This window comes from Prosopis cineraria, unplaced genomic scaffold (assembly GCF_029017545.1).
Source record: "Prosopis cineraria cultivar Desert tree isolate PC_DT_omini unplaced genomic scaffold, ASM2901754v1 PC30, whole genome shotgun sequence".
Classification (NCBI taxonomy): Eukaryota; Viridiplantae; Streptophyta; class Magnoliopsida; order Fabales; family Fabaceae; genus Prosopis; species Prosopis cineraria.
Genome location: NW_026555361.1, coordinates 698 through 15987, shown reverse-complemented (window position 1 = coordinate 15987; position 15290 = coordinate 698). Strand labels below are relative to the sequence as shown.

At 30.1% G+C, this 15290-nt stretch overlaps 1 non-coding gene and 1 pseudogene across 1 annotated transcript; one reads left to right on the top strand and one right to left on the bottom strand.

Annotated features, from left to right (window-relative positions):
- The first annotated feature begins 1890 nt into the window (after positions 1 to 1890).
- LOC129294971 (putative wall-associated receptor kinase-like 16) lies at positions 1891 to 5395 on the top strand (annotated as a pseudogene).
- Positions 5396 to 12029: 6634 nt separating this feature from the next.
- Positions 12030 to 12100, bottom strand: TRNAG-GCC (transfer RNA glycine (anticodon GCC)). The gene has a single exon. It is a non-coding gene; the product is annotated as a tRNA-Gly (tRNA).
- Between the last annotated feature and the right edge of the window lie 3190 nt (positions 12101 to 15290).

The following is a 15290-nucleotide window of genomic DNA, read 5'->3' as shown; positions in this document are numbered from 1 at the left end:
AACTTTTAGCAACGACTTGTATGTCGCCGTTGAAACTTACAACATAATTTTTTTAAAAAAATTATAACATATTTTAAAATATGTTGACAATCAGTGATGACACTAAAAAGTTGCCATTGATTCTCAACTTTCAGCGGCGACAGTAAACGTCACCGTTGAAAGTGTAGCTTTCTGCGGCGACATGCACTTGTCACTGCTGAAAGTCTGACAATCAATAGTGACTATATCTTATCACCGTAGAAAGTCACACTTTCAGCGACGACTTTTACTGTCGTCGTTAAAAGTTGAGAATCAACAATGACTTTTTAGTGTTACCACTGAAAATTTCCCGCTGAAAGTCTAGCGGCAAATTTTTTTTTTTTTGCAGTGTTTCCAGCACTACCCAAGTTGAAGTTATGGAAAAAACCAATACCATCATATAGTAGAGCCCTAGAAGAGCAGATTAATTCCGGCGAAGGAGGTATGGTGATCAGGGAAAGTCTAGCGATGGTTTTGGAAGAAAAAAATTGCCACGTATTCCTATTAGTGCCGCTAGTGGCATTAACGTTGTTTAATTGTAGCCTTGACACCTAATCCTTAGCATTGTTTACTTCAAAAAAATAAAGAGGACAAGAAGCGGTGTGGAAGGAAAAGATGAAGAGGTGATGAATGTTAAATGAGATGTTAATGAAATTCAATTGGATTTAGATCAAACAGGTGGCGGCAATGCTAAACAAGAACAAATAGTGAAAGTTTAATGCAATGTTTGGTAAATAGAAAAATATTTTTTAAAACAAAGATAATAAATATACATTTATTTCATTTTCTTTTTAGATACATTTTCCATTTCTTTTCTAAAAAATAATTTGTCGTGCATCAAACATATATACACTAATCTCTTAATTAGCTTGTCTAATCTCAGGCAATCTTAGGACATTGAGATTGCCTAATCTCATTTGTATACCACATGGTCCAAGTCGTGTTTGGTTTGTGTGCTCGTCAACATCATTTGAGGAGCAATTGGAGTGTCCAGATTTTTTCTTTTATATTTATTATAAAATATAAAATTTTTAATAAATCCATCTTATAATCAATTTGGATAATGTAGATTTAATCTAAATGATCCAATTTAATATTAAATATTTTTATAATTTTTATAAATTAATTATCCAGATATGTTATGGACCGCCTGAATTTAATAATAATTTTTTTATAATTTTTATAAATTTTTATTTTAGTAAATATAATATTAAAAAAATAAAGATAAAATTCAAACTGCTACTTTAAAAAAATTAAGAAAAAGTAGTAACTTGAAAATTTTAAATCTAGACTTTTTAGGGTACATCTGGATAATTAATTTATAAAAATTATAAAAATAAATTTAGTATTAAATTAGACTATCTAAATTAAATATGTATTGTTTAGATTAATAATAAGATAGATTTATGAAAATTTTATAATTTTTTATAATACATATAAAATAAAAATATAAAAAATAAAATTTTAAAATCCAGAGCATCCAAATTAAAAAAATCTGAATGGTTTAGATTGCTCATCATATAATGGGCACCAAAACCAGACTCGGTCTAAGTCTAACCCCTTTTGTTTTGGTTCATAATATCTCGACTTTTCTAACGCCATAATTTCCAAGAATGTTGACCCATCAGTTTGCGTGTTTTACTTCGTCAGTGTCGTCTTGTTTGCATACTCTTTTTTTCCCCTTCGAATTTTTGGTTTCAAATATAACTTTGAATGCTAATAATTAGAGGAAAAATTATACATCGAAATCCGTTCACTAGATAATATAAAGGTGCCAAGGCAATTAACAAGGCCGCGCAATAAGCTAAGGCAAACATTACAATACCTTTCTCCCCAGTTAAGACGACAGAGTGACGATGTGGTTCAACCTGTTGTTGCTCATTACATTAGCAGCCATGACAGAAGAAGCTGAAGCTCAACCCTTACCTGGTTGTCCCGACAAATGTGGAAATGTCAGTATTCCATACCCATTTGGCGTCGGTGAAAACTGTTCCCGGGCAGAGAAACGGTTTGATCTCACATGTAACAGCTCGACCTTATTCATCGGAAAGATGAAATGTTCTAGCATATCCCTCCATGGTCAAATGACCTTGTTCATGTCTGTGGCTTCAAAATGTGACAATGAACCAGGAGTCACAACAGGTTCTAGCTCGTCTATATCCCTTACCATGGGTAGTGCTTTCACCATTTCTAGCACAGAAAACAAGTTCATAAATGTTGGTTGTGATACTTACGGCTACTTAAATAGTTTCGTGAACCACAGTACTACCGTTTATTCCACCGGCTGCTTAACGCGGTGCGACACATTTCCGAGTGAGATGTATGCTAAAAATTGTTCAGGTATTGGGTGTTGCCAGGTGGATATTCCTGTTGGAATGAGGAATATCGATTTTGAAGCATATAGCTTCAAGAACCATGCGAATATTTCGGAATTCAACAATTGTAGCTATGCTTTTGTTGTTAAAAAGGATTGGTACAATTTCTCCCTTGGGCATCTAAAGCAGTTACCCTTTGATGAAGCCCCGCTTGTGCTAAATTGGACAGTTTCAAATGTTACTTGTGATGTTGCTAAGACAAGATTAGACTATGCTTGCACCAACAACACCGATTGTGTGGACTCTCCTGGTGGATTTGGGTACAATTGCAGATGCAAACATGGTTTCGAAGGAAACCCATACCATCCTGATGGATGTCATGGTAATTCCCTTATTTCTTCTTCTTCTTCTTCTTTTTTTTTTAATTTTAACTAACTTGAATTTGCATACTTCCCTTCCTTTATTTTTTTCCCCTTATAATTTCTTATTTACTGATACACTTGCTCGTATTACAAACTGAAATTACAGATATAGACGAATGTCAAGATCATTCAATGAACAAATGCAGCGTTATTGAATATTGTGTCAACACGATCGGGGGTTTTCGTTGCGGACCAAAAAGAAGTCTATTTTCAAGGATCTTCATTGGTAATGGCCTTTAATTCATTGTGTGTGTGTGTGTGTGTGTGTTTTTTTTTTTTCCTTCGGTCTCGGTTCGCAAATTTCTTTTATTATCAATTTTGCACAAGGCTTCATAGACTGAGTGGGGCAAATATAGCTCAACTCTCAAGATTGATGCTTCCATGTTTCCTCCGTGGATGATATTTTAATTTCTTTTTTCAATTTTTTTGATACATAAAGCAATTTCTTTTTCAAATGGCGATTTCATCATTTATGTTTGACTTGTTAAACGTTGGGGATTGTTGAAATGGTAAAATGATGATTATTGGTATGTAAATGGTTTTCTGAAATAGGAGAATTGTTGTTGTTAGTGATGAAGAGGGTAAGAGTTGATTGTTGGGATAAAGATGGTTTTTTTTTTGTATTTTAATTTGATATGTATTTTGGTATTTTTATAATATAAATATATTTATTTAAGAAACATTATTCCTCATTTCCATCTGCATATCAAACACTTTTTTTTTCGGCCATTTCTGCGTATCAAACTTATTTATTCCTTTTTCTAATTGTACTGCCATCTTGCGCCCCAGAAAACAATTTCCAGCATACCATAGGCTTTTGTGTTACTAATTTGCAATTTACTGCATGCTTCCATATTAAAAGTTGACATTAGGTGCATTTTTTCCCACAATAGTGTCAAAATTTGGATAGTTTGAAATTTCAGAAGTACTTAGCTTGTTGCAAGGATTTAACACTCATCTAATTATTGCCAACTAGCTATATGATAATTTGCAACTAATCTTCCAAAGCTTAACATGAAACATTTTAGGGAAAAGAGTAATTGATTATTAACGACGAAACCGGAATTTCAAATTTAAATTTTTTGTCTGAAACTTGAATTAAATTGAAGCATTGGTCTCTAGGTGTCATTCCTCCATATACATACATATAATATATTCCATGCAGTTCATTACATAAGTCCATAGATATGTATAGTCCTATCCATGGCTAAAGTGCTTTCTATTCTTCAATGTTGATATGTAGGTACAAGTGCAGCCTTAGTTGCTTTACTTTTTAGTATGTCTTGGCTGTATTTGGTATACCGAAAGAGGAATCTCATCAAACAAAAGGAACATTTTTTCAGACAAAATGGTGGCTTGATCTTGCAACAACGACTCTCTGTTAAAGAAGCTTCTTCCCAAACAGCTAAAATCTTCACTATGGAGGAGTTGAAAAGGGCAACCAACAACTACCATGATAGCTTAATACTTGGAAAAGGAGGTTATGGAACTGTTTATAAGAGAATTCTTAATGACAACAAAGTTGTTGCAATCAAGAAGTCCAAACTTGTTGATCAAAACCAAATTGAACAATTCATCAACGAGATGGTCATCCTCTTGCAAATTAATCATAGGAATGTGGTGAAGCTACTTGGATGTTGTTTGGAAACTGAAATTCCTTTGTTAGTTTATGAGTTCATCAACAATGGCACCCTTTATGATTGCATTCACAATCCGGGGAAGGCTTCCAAGATGTCTTGGGAAACACGTCTGAAGATTGCAGCAGAGACAGCCGAAGCACTATCATATCTTCACTCTAGTGCCTCCACACCCATAATTCATAGAGATGTGAAGCCATCTAACATACTTTTGGATGACTCCTACACAGCCAAAGTGTCTGATTTTGGAGCTTCTAGGTTGGTTCCAGTTGATCAAACAGAATTAGCCACAATGGTACAAGGAACTCTAGGATACTTGGATCCAGAATACATGCAAACCAACCAACTCACTGAAAAAAAGTGATGTCTACAGTTTTGGGGTGGTGCTTGTGGAGCTACTTACAGGAAAGATAGCTCTTTCATTTGATAGACCGGAGGACGAAAGATGCCTTGCCATGCACTTCCTATCATCCTTGAGGAAAGGTCAATTGTTTGAAGTACTTGAAGTTGGCATAATGATTGAGAACAATGAAGAGATACTAAAAGAAGTGGCTTCACTTGCTAAGAGGTGCTTAAGACTTAGAGGTGATGAGAGACCTAGCATGAAAGAAGTTGCAATGGAGTTAGAGGGAATAAGGATGACAAGGAAGCATACATGGGTAAACAATGATAATAATTCAGGGGAAATTGAACCATTGCTTGGAGAGACATCTGGCATAAGTGAAAGTGGCGATAGCATCAGCTATAGAAACACAGGAGATTATAGCATTACAAATCATGTGCTGATTGACTTGAATGATGGAAGGTGATTTGTTGGTATGCCAGTCTTACTGCACCAATAATATTTTCTGTAATTTTGTTATTTTAACGGAAAATGTAGACCCTTGGGCATTTTCCTTGTAACTTATAGATGCTAGAATTTATTTTTAGATACAACATATAATATCTATTCATGGTGATTATTGTATTATATGATATCAATAATAAAGCAGCATTGATTGGTGTTTGGAGGAAAATATTATTTATTGACTTGGGATACCCAGAGCTAAAAAGGAAATATCTTCACGGTCTTTGATTTTATGGATCTCTCAATGAGGTTGGAATTCATGCGATAATTACTGTTTCATGTTCTTTTTTTTTTTTTGCCAACAAACTGTTTCATGTTCAACAATAGATTAAGTACCCTATAAATTTCTTGTGAAAATAAACACATGGACGTCTTATCCATTCAAATTGCAATTCACTTCATGATATATTAACAAGTTTTATCAAGTAATCTAAAAGTTCAAAAGCACTAATTAATAACAAAAACACTCTAATTCGATTCGAAGCTTATGTTAGACAAGTCATTTTGTTGAGTGATTTTTTATTTTTATTTTTTTTAAAATTAAAGCATTTGATGCAGATATTTGATCTACTCGTAGATGATATGTGTCATGATTGTTCTAGAGCTTTTCTTTTCCCAATACATGTCTTATTGTCATAGGAGTTGGTCATTGGTTGTTAGTTGAGAACAGAGTTCTCTAGGTGCTTACAAGCATGTTAGAATAAGTGAAGTCTACACTAGGTGATTGGTAATAAATTGTTCTCAATTGTGTGCTATTTCACCTGGTAATGGATAATTGCATGACTATGAGACTATCTATCTTTGATTGTATATGTTTGATCCTTTCTACACTATGGTAGGCTTGCACTAGGGCTTCACACCTTTCCTATTACTATGAGTTGTGTGACTTCATCTAACACCAATATGTGTTACTAGAGGCTTCCCTTATTATGTTAAGCTTGTTTATATAACTGAATTGAATTACCAAGGGACATTTTAGAGTGACCTTAACTTGTTCAAATATATTCAGGCAAATACATTGATATTCTTGCGAGGAATCACTACAGATGATTTCGGCAACACCTTAACACCAATAAACATGAAGAGGATGAGCCTTATATCTCTACTTTAGAGGCACAACAAGTTTATTGTGTCAAAGATAGAGAACATAAAGACTGAAAGATGATTGTTCATTTGAAGTCTTGAGACCTTTATGATATGGGTGATGATGATGCTGATATTATCATGAGAATGAATCATTATAGCCAAATAATTTCCTGAACTTCTTCCCCGAAGGATTGGAGATGATCACTTACCATGTGTTAGGTGAGATTTTACTTTTTTTTAGTTGAATTTATTTAAAATCTAATTTAGGCAAAAGATAAAGTGTATCTTAATCCTTTGACTTTATACAAAGTATCATTATGGTCCCTTAATTTTATAATTTTTTTTTCAGTTCCTAAACCCTAACATAGTTAATTTCATCATCAAGAAAATTGAACTTTTAAATACTAACAAAATATTCTCAAATATTGATATAGTAAATTTAATTTTTTAAAATACAATGATTGGCACAAAAAATAATCATTTAAAACTAATGGTGGCAGGGTTGTAGGATTGAAAAGATACTTTATCTATAAAATTATAAAATCAAACTAAAATCTTATACAAAATTAGAGGATGAAAGGTACACTTTAATCATAATATAATAATGTGGATGTAGAATAAGGTCAATTAAGCAAAGGAAATAAAATTTATTTCATGTTGTACATTTATTTAATATATATAAATTTCTGTATATTTTCTCATCGATAAACTTTTCCATTTTAAGTATAAAAAATAAGTAAATATAAGTGAAATAATTATAATAAAATCAATTTCTTCATATTTAGTAGTATATTACTAAGTATCCTGTGAAATGCATGGGATGTATGAAAGTAATTTTTTTAATATATCAGTATTTAATTGATTATTATTAATGTGTGAAATGATAAAAAATAATTTAATAATTTTTAAAAATTAATAAGATGATCTCAACTTTATGTAACATGGGTGGAAAAAGTGATTAAACGTAGTTTAATAACTTTTAAGATCTAGTTAGACAATCTCAACTCCATATGGCATGATTGTAGAAAGTGAAATTATATAGCTTAAGTGCTTAACCCCTTCTCAAGAGAAAATTTGTAGTGAGAATTTGCAAAGAAATTTCCATGCCTGCCAAATCAAAAAATGATTATTACAAAGTAAAATAAGACCACATATATTATATTCAAATAGAGAATGGCAAAAAAGACTCAAGAGATAATTAACATATAAATTATAAATAAAAATAATAATAAGTGAAAGATATGACAGAAAGATGTTGAAATCAATATAATAATTTTCAACATAATGCACCTAGGTTAGTAAAAGACTTGCATCATTGATCAATAAATGAAATCTATAGGCATCAAGGCCTCTTTCTACAATGAGAGTCACTTCTTCCTACAATACGTGTGTGTGTGTGTGAAGGCAATTAAATTCTTACCACCATAAAGGATGCTTTTCACGTTGCTGTTTTAGTGCATTTCTTGTCTTTATTATGGGGTACATAGATCAAGACGACTTAGAAAGTTAACCCATTCACATTACTTTTAAGAGGGATGTGGATAATAAAAACCATGTTGCTTTTAATAAGAAGAGACGTGGTTTATGAAGAAGTCACATCCATTTTTCAAAAAAAGGGACGTGGTTTCTTTAAAAACCAAGTTGCTTTTATCCATAAAAAGTAACGTGGTTAATATAAACTACATATCTTGTTATAAAAGTGATGTTATTTATTTTTTAAAATAATTGATCAATATTTTTCTTTATAGTCGTTTGAACTTGCAAATTTTCACAACATCAACAACCCAACATATATAGCTAGAGTGTTCAATAAATAACAGCAGTATCAATATAAGCATATAAACCAATGGAACACCAAAATCATTATCTATTCAAGTGTTCAATATTTACAATCAAAGTCCAACAAACTACAACAATATACTAATTAGAGTTTCTAACCATCTAACTTTTCTAATAAGTCTAGCTAAAATTCTAACTATAATGAACAAACTATAAATTATGGACTATGTAAATAGCTCTTGAAGAAGTTGACATGCCAAACTATTTCTTCCCTAGTGTAAGGGTACTCATTGTCAAAAAGCTACAAATTTTTATAAGATTTTCATTATATCTGAAAAAATTCCAAAGGCTCTTTGCATATTCTGTAATATCTCAAATTTTTAATCTTACATTAAGGATTGATTAGGGAATGAATTAGTAATTTAATGTAGGATTAGAGTTCTAGATAGTGAGATGTTAATTTGACTCATTGGAATGTTATATGAACAGATGTGAGTAAAAGAGTGGAATCCTGAAGTAGAGCATGTGAGCATAGTGAGGATTTCCCTCACTGTGCCAAGTGCCGTGGTGGAGGATGGGTGCGTCGTGGCGTATGATGCAGAAATCAGATTAATTAAGATGTGTCCAGCTCATGAAATAGAAGGGAAGAACAAGAGAAAAGGGTTCTGGCATGGAAAAGAGAAGGGATTCTACTAGGGCTTTGGTTCTTGGAAGTAAGAGCGATGTTTTTGACTTGTTACTTATTGGGTAAGTCTCGTATTACCTTAATATCTAATTCTACCCTATTTTCTCTTAGTTTTAACTAGCGAGTAATTGAAATCAAAAGTTTTAAGGAGTTAATTTCTTACCCTATAGTAGTAAAAAGGTTCTCTGAAACTAAACTAGTACTTTGTGACTAGTTTAAGTCGGAACGATAAAATTTTAAAGCTATAAGCACAATTTGACCTAATCTAGAGAGAGAGTAGTGAGATAAATTTTAGCTAGGTAAAGGTTAAAACTTGTAATGAGGGGTAATTAGTTGAGATACGTGTGATTGAGTGTAAATTATGGAATTGATAGTGATTAGGTGCTTAATTGCAATAATTGACACTTTTTGTTGATTGTGAAATTGACTTTAGATGTCAATTTTGTGTAGATTTTAGTATGTGATGCGTAAATAAATGAAGAGAGATTCAAGTAAGGAAATTTCACAGGTAACCTTTCTATCGGACAGAAGGGTTGAGGTAACCATATAGTTTATTATATTTATTAATTATTATAACTGTGTAGAAGTAAATACAAGATGAGAAATATGTTATTTTATGAGTTTTATGCATGACTTAACATTGTAAACGGTTTTAGCATGAAATTGATTTGTGAAATGAAATTTAAAAGGATAGTGGTTTCGATTGATATATATATATATATATATGTTATGTATAAAAGTGGGTTATATGGAAATGTGAATAAGCAGTGAAAATTGTGAAAAGAGCATGATTATAAGGAGTGAGAGTTCATCCAGGATATGTGAGGATGTATGTGTATGGAGATGTGAGTGAAAAATCCATATGGTCGGGCTGGTATCATATGACATCCGGTGTAGCATTATACGAGTTGTTACTTAGGTGATCTGATACAACATATTATGGAACTATTATCATGGGACATCCGGGTAGTCAAGCAACTCTCTAGTGCCCGTGAGAGTGCCATTAGGAGTCAACGATGCCTCTATCACAAGTGTGTAAAGAGGGAAACCATAGTCCGAAAATGGGTTAGATTACCTTTGATTGAGTATTTCTACCATTGAAAGTGTGCTTGGGTCAACAAGTGGTTGATACAGGAGAGCTTATGATTTTGTATCAAAGATCATTGGAGGTTTGGTGGTTAGATAATCATACTAGTGTGTATTTGTGCGGAATTCTTTTAAAAAGATGAAATTTTTTCATACTTTGCTATATATTTGATATTACTTTAGTTTTGTTACTTTAGCATAATTGTTTGTCATAATAGACATTAAATGAACTATATCGATTACTGAAATTTTTATCCCACCCGCAGTTATTCATATTTTTACATTCTGATACTTGTAGGTCAAAGGAGAAGGACATAGACTGAGTGGAGGATGTATCACAGACCATAATCTGGAGAATAGTAAACCGATGGATGAATCGACTTAGGTCTATTTCTTGCATTTCTCCCCCCAGAAATTTTGATTGGAAATGATGTTTTATGCTGCCCCATGCATGATATTTAATGACTTTCCAAGTTGTATCTGATTTGACATCCGACCGATGCTCATTCATATGAGGGAACATTGAACTGTTCAAAAATATGATTGTTTTTTATTAAACTATGGGAAGTGTCTGGAAACATAATTCGGGAAGGCATTTCTTGAATGGTTGAATTTGATAGGACCTAAGCTGCAAAGATTAGACGGGATTTTGATATAGGTTTTCGATTTCAGTTTTCAACATGAGGTTTCGATTTCGATCTTATATTCCTTCATGATTACAAAGATTAGACAGGATCTTTTGGGATCAGTAATAATAGTATGATTTAGTTGACGTTTCTAGTAATAGTTTAAGAAAATCGATTTGTACTGAAATCTGTTTTGACTAGTAATTAGATTAGGATTTGAATAATGAAGCTTTGAATCTCAAAATTTGACAGAATATAATTATTCATTTGATCTTTCAATTTTAATTTTTATCATTTAATTGATCTGTAAAGTTTGCATAAGTCATTGATTTAATTTTTTTGTTTAATGAAAAAAATTAATCATTTAATTTTTGTAATTTTGACCTAATTATAATGTGGTCTTTCAATTTTAACTCGTTATAATTCAGTTCTCAAAGTTTTAACTCAGTTATAAATTTTTTTTGAACTTTGCCTCTTGCAATTTAATATTGTAAATTTCAATCTTTTAAATATTGGTCCCTATATTTTAAAAAATAAAATTATAAAAATTAAAAATATTTTAAAATTTTAATTTTATAATATTTATAAAGATTAAAAGGGTTTTATAATTTAAAATATTAGTAATAAATTTTAAAATATTTTGAATCTTTATAATTTATTTTTTAATATAGGGATCAATATTTAAAAGATTAAAAACTTTAAGGACTAATTGCAAAAATATAAATTCAGGGACTGACTTAAAATTAAGTCAAAAATTTAGGGACTGAATTATGACAAATCAAAATTTAAGGACTGGTTACAACTAAGTCAAATTTTAAAAACTAAATGATTAATTTTTCCTTGTTTAATACAATGTGACACTATTAAAATCTGTTAAACATTGATAAGAAAATGTGATGATAGTTATGTAGATTAATTAAAAAAAGTATAATTATTTTAGTAGGAAAAAATAGATTTAAAAATTTCAAAAGAATAGAAAAAAATGAGAACAAAATGAAATGGAAAGAGTTATATTGATGGAAATTAAATTACTTAAAGACTAATTTATTCACATTTAGTTATACATACATGTCAAATTATTTTACATTTTAAATTTAAGTTTGAGAGTTAATTTTTGTTTCAAAACTTAACAAATTAATATGATAATTTAATAAACATGAGGATTTAAATTGATAAATATTAAATTTGGAGGATCAAATTGATAACTAAAATAAACCCAAGGTGATGGGAGTTTTATTATCTCAAATGATTTTATTTGACACCTTTGAACGTTGAGTTTAATTACTTTAAGCACAAGCAACACTTTCAGGAAAGTGCATAAAAATATTTCGAATCTTCAACCAAAAAAATAAAATAAGATTCAGATCACTTAACACATGGAATTATTTAAATCTCACCCTCGGGTGGTCAAAAGAACAAAGATTTTCTACTTCACTTCCCTTTCATCCAGCGTCTAGACGTCACCCTTCCAGGCTTGAGGCATTTTCATTGCTCATTACCGGAAAGATACAAAAATTTGACAAGAAGATGCACCAGCCGGGAATCGAACCCGGGTCTGCACCGTGGCAGGGTACTATTCTACCACTAGACCACTGGTGCTGACTGTTTGGTTTCTGTAATATCAACACTCACATATCAACAATTAAGATACCATTATCCAAATGCCTTCACGTCCTCGTGTTTCTCTTTGGAAGAAGTTGTGTAAATGGCTTATCTTTAAAAATATTAGAACCGATAATTCAATAAGTTAGACTTAATTTAGATTAAATTTATTTGAATCAAGTTTAAAGTATAATATTTTATTTAAAAAATTTATATAGTCAAGCTCGACCCTAATACTTTCAAGCTTATTCAACTTAGCTGAATATTCAAAACTTTTTAAAAATTTTTTTTATTTTTGAATTAATTTTAATTTTTAAATAATTTGTTAAGTATAAAATATTATTTTAACTTTAAAACAATAAAATAAAAAATAATAGACTAAAGTATACTTTTAATCCTCTAACTTTATATGAGGTTTTAATTTATTTTTTAATTTTATAAAGTATTTTTAATCCTTTAACTCTACTTTATTAGTTTTAAATGATTATTTTTTGTATCAATCACTGCAATTTTTTAAAAAAATTAAATTTAATATGTTAACATTTGAGAATATTTTGTCAATATTTAAGAGTTTAATGTAAAAAAATTTTGGGATAAAACTAATGGTGTTATGGTTAAAGAACTAAAAAATATTTTATTCAGTTAAGGGACTAAATAAAACATTGTGTAAAGTTAAAAGGACTAAATGTATACATTAACCAAAATAATAACTTATCAACTTTATACTTAAGTAATTTGTTATTGTTTGTTATATTATGTGTAGTTTATTCATGAATATTTTCTTTTATTTAAATATTGCTCTTATCATGGTCATATATAAATATTTTATATATTGTAATTAAATTATATTATTTTAATAATAATCAAGTTAATCTCAAAATCATAGTTAAACTACTAACTTAAAATTATTACTCGATTATTTTAAAATTTTTAATAACTTTTGGGTAAACTGTACTTTTTATTTTAAAAATATGAGAAAAATAGATATCATTATATTATATAAAATAAGTTATTTAATTATGAGTAAAATACTATTTTTGAATTCTTTTTTTATTATCTTTTTATATTGTTTAATCCCTACAGGTATTTATTTTAATTTACTTTTAATTTTTAACTAAGTCTGGAGTGAACAATAATCAAATAATTATTCAATAATATTATTCTATTTATTATGTTTATTTAGTAGTAGAGTCAGGAATTTATATATACCCAAATTTTATTTTTAAAATATTTTTACATTAAAATTAATTATCTTATTTTATAAAAATATAAAATATATTTTTGGATACACAAATGATGTATAGGACTCAAAACTTTTTGTTAAAAAAATTGGGGCTTGAAATATAAAAATCAATATTTAAAATATTTTAAATATTATTTTGAGATATTTTATTGATTAAAAATAATAAATATATGAAAATATAAATATTTTTAATTTTTTAAAAAATAAATATAGTAATACACTCAAATATATGTTATTTTAGTAAAAATGACATAAAATTTAAAAAATTAATTAATATTTATTATATTATATATATTTTTTAAGAAATTTATTTTTTATTCGAGTATTCGGGTTAACTCCGAACCCAATCGGGCTTAGCCTAATATTTCTTAGGCTTATTCAGGAAGCCTGAATGGGCCCGAACATTAAACAAGATTATTATTCTTTTGAGATTCAATCATAAATTTTTCTTGGACGGGTTCGAATTGGCCTGTTGAGTTTAGTCCAAATTATCAGCTTTAGAGAAGATTAAATCCTTTCTTTGGCAAGTATCTCATGATAAATTACCTAATACCTACTAACTACCAAAGAGCTCAGAGAAGCCTTGGTCATGATCCTCTCTATCCTTCTGAGCGTGAGAGTGAGGAGAGTACTCTTCATATTTTATGAGCTTGCAAACCTATCAGTGAGGCTTGGTGTGATTTTATTAATCCTAACTTGTTAAATGATGGTAATTTGCAAGCTTGGTTGGATTGGAATGCGCATGCTAAAGCAGGCAGAGGCCTCTTCTAAAGATGACCATGGTGTGAAATCTTTACCTATGTCTGTTGGCTACAATGGACCATAAGAAGTAAATGGATTTTTGAGTGAAGTTCTTACAATATGCAAAGCATTCAGAGTCTTTGCTCATTTAGGCTTGACGAAGATTCTATCAGCAGAAGATTTCGGAGTCAGATTTTGCAGATTGACCACGATGCAAACCAGCATTGACTACGACCACACACTGGTAGGCTTCGTCTTGACGTCGATGCCTCAATTACAACACTCAAGCAAGGATCCTGTGGAGGATTACTCAAAGATGACAAAGGCGTGTGGATCTTGGGCTTTCAATAGCAGCTTGGTGCTGCATCGTGTACGGAAACGAAACTCTTGGCTGTTTAGTTAGGTCTACAGATCTGTCGGTTCAATGCTTTGACTTATGTAAAGCGTTCATTCTGACATTTGCGCTGAGCAATACGCTCTTAACTTATCCCCAGCTTGGCTTTTCCCAAGTATGGGTTTGCCCGCTTGTAACTTAAAAAAATAATAATCATATAAAATAAAACAATTAACATACCGGAACATTTGCACAGATTCTAGATTTCCGATGTAAGAGATGTAGTTCACATTACATAAATAATAAAATATAGTCACGATAAAGTTGGAATAGGGTAGGCTTGACTGAGCCCTCAAGGTCTACTTTTTCATTTTTCACTCATTTTTTAAAATTTAATTTTTATTTAAAAAGCTTAAGGTTGGGCTGCAAGTTTTGTTTTGAAATTTAAAAAAAAATCAAAATTTTATTATTTTTGTTAAAAATAACAAAACACATTTAAAAATTTAATAATAAAATTCAAATCTTAGTATAAAAACAGTTCATTATTTATAAATGCACAAACGTAATAATTATAGAAAAATAAAAAATATCAAAAATTTTATACAGCACACTGATATTATTAAATTATATTAAATTAATTTTAGAATAAATTAAAATTAATAATAATATAATATGTGTAGGATCAGGGCTTCAGGCGAGTAGTTTTTCGCTTCAAACTGTGTCTACTAAAAACAAATTAATAATATATAATAGAGATGAAGAGCTGTCCAGGCTTGAGCTCTTTTTTACAGGGCTTATTAGAGCTAGGCCTTTAAACCTGATTATTTTAAAAAAAATTATTTTTAAAATTCAAACTCTTATTTAAATAA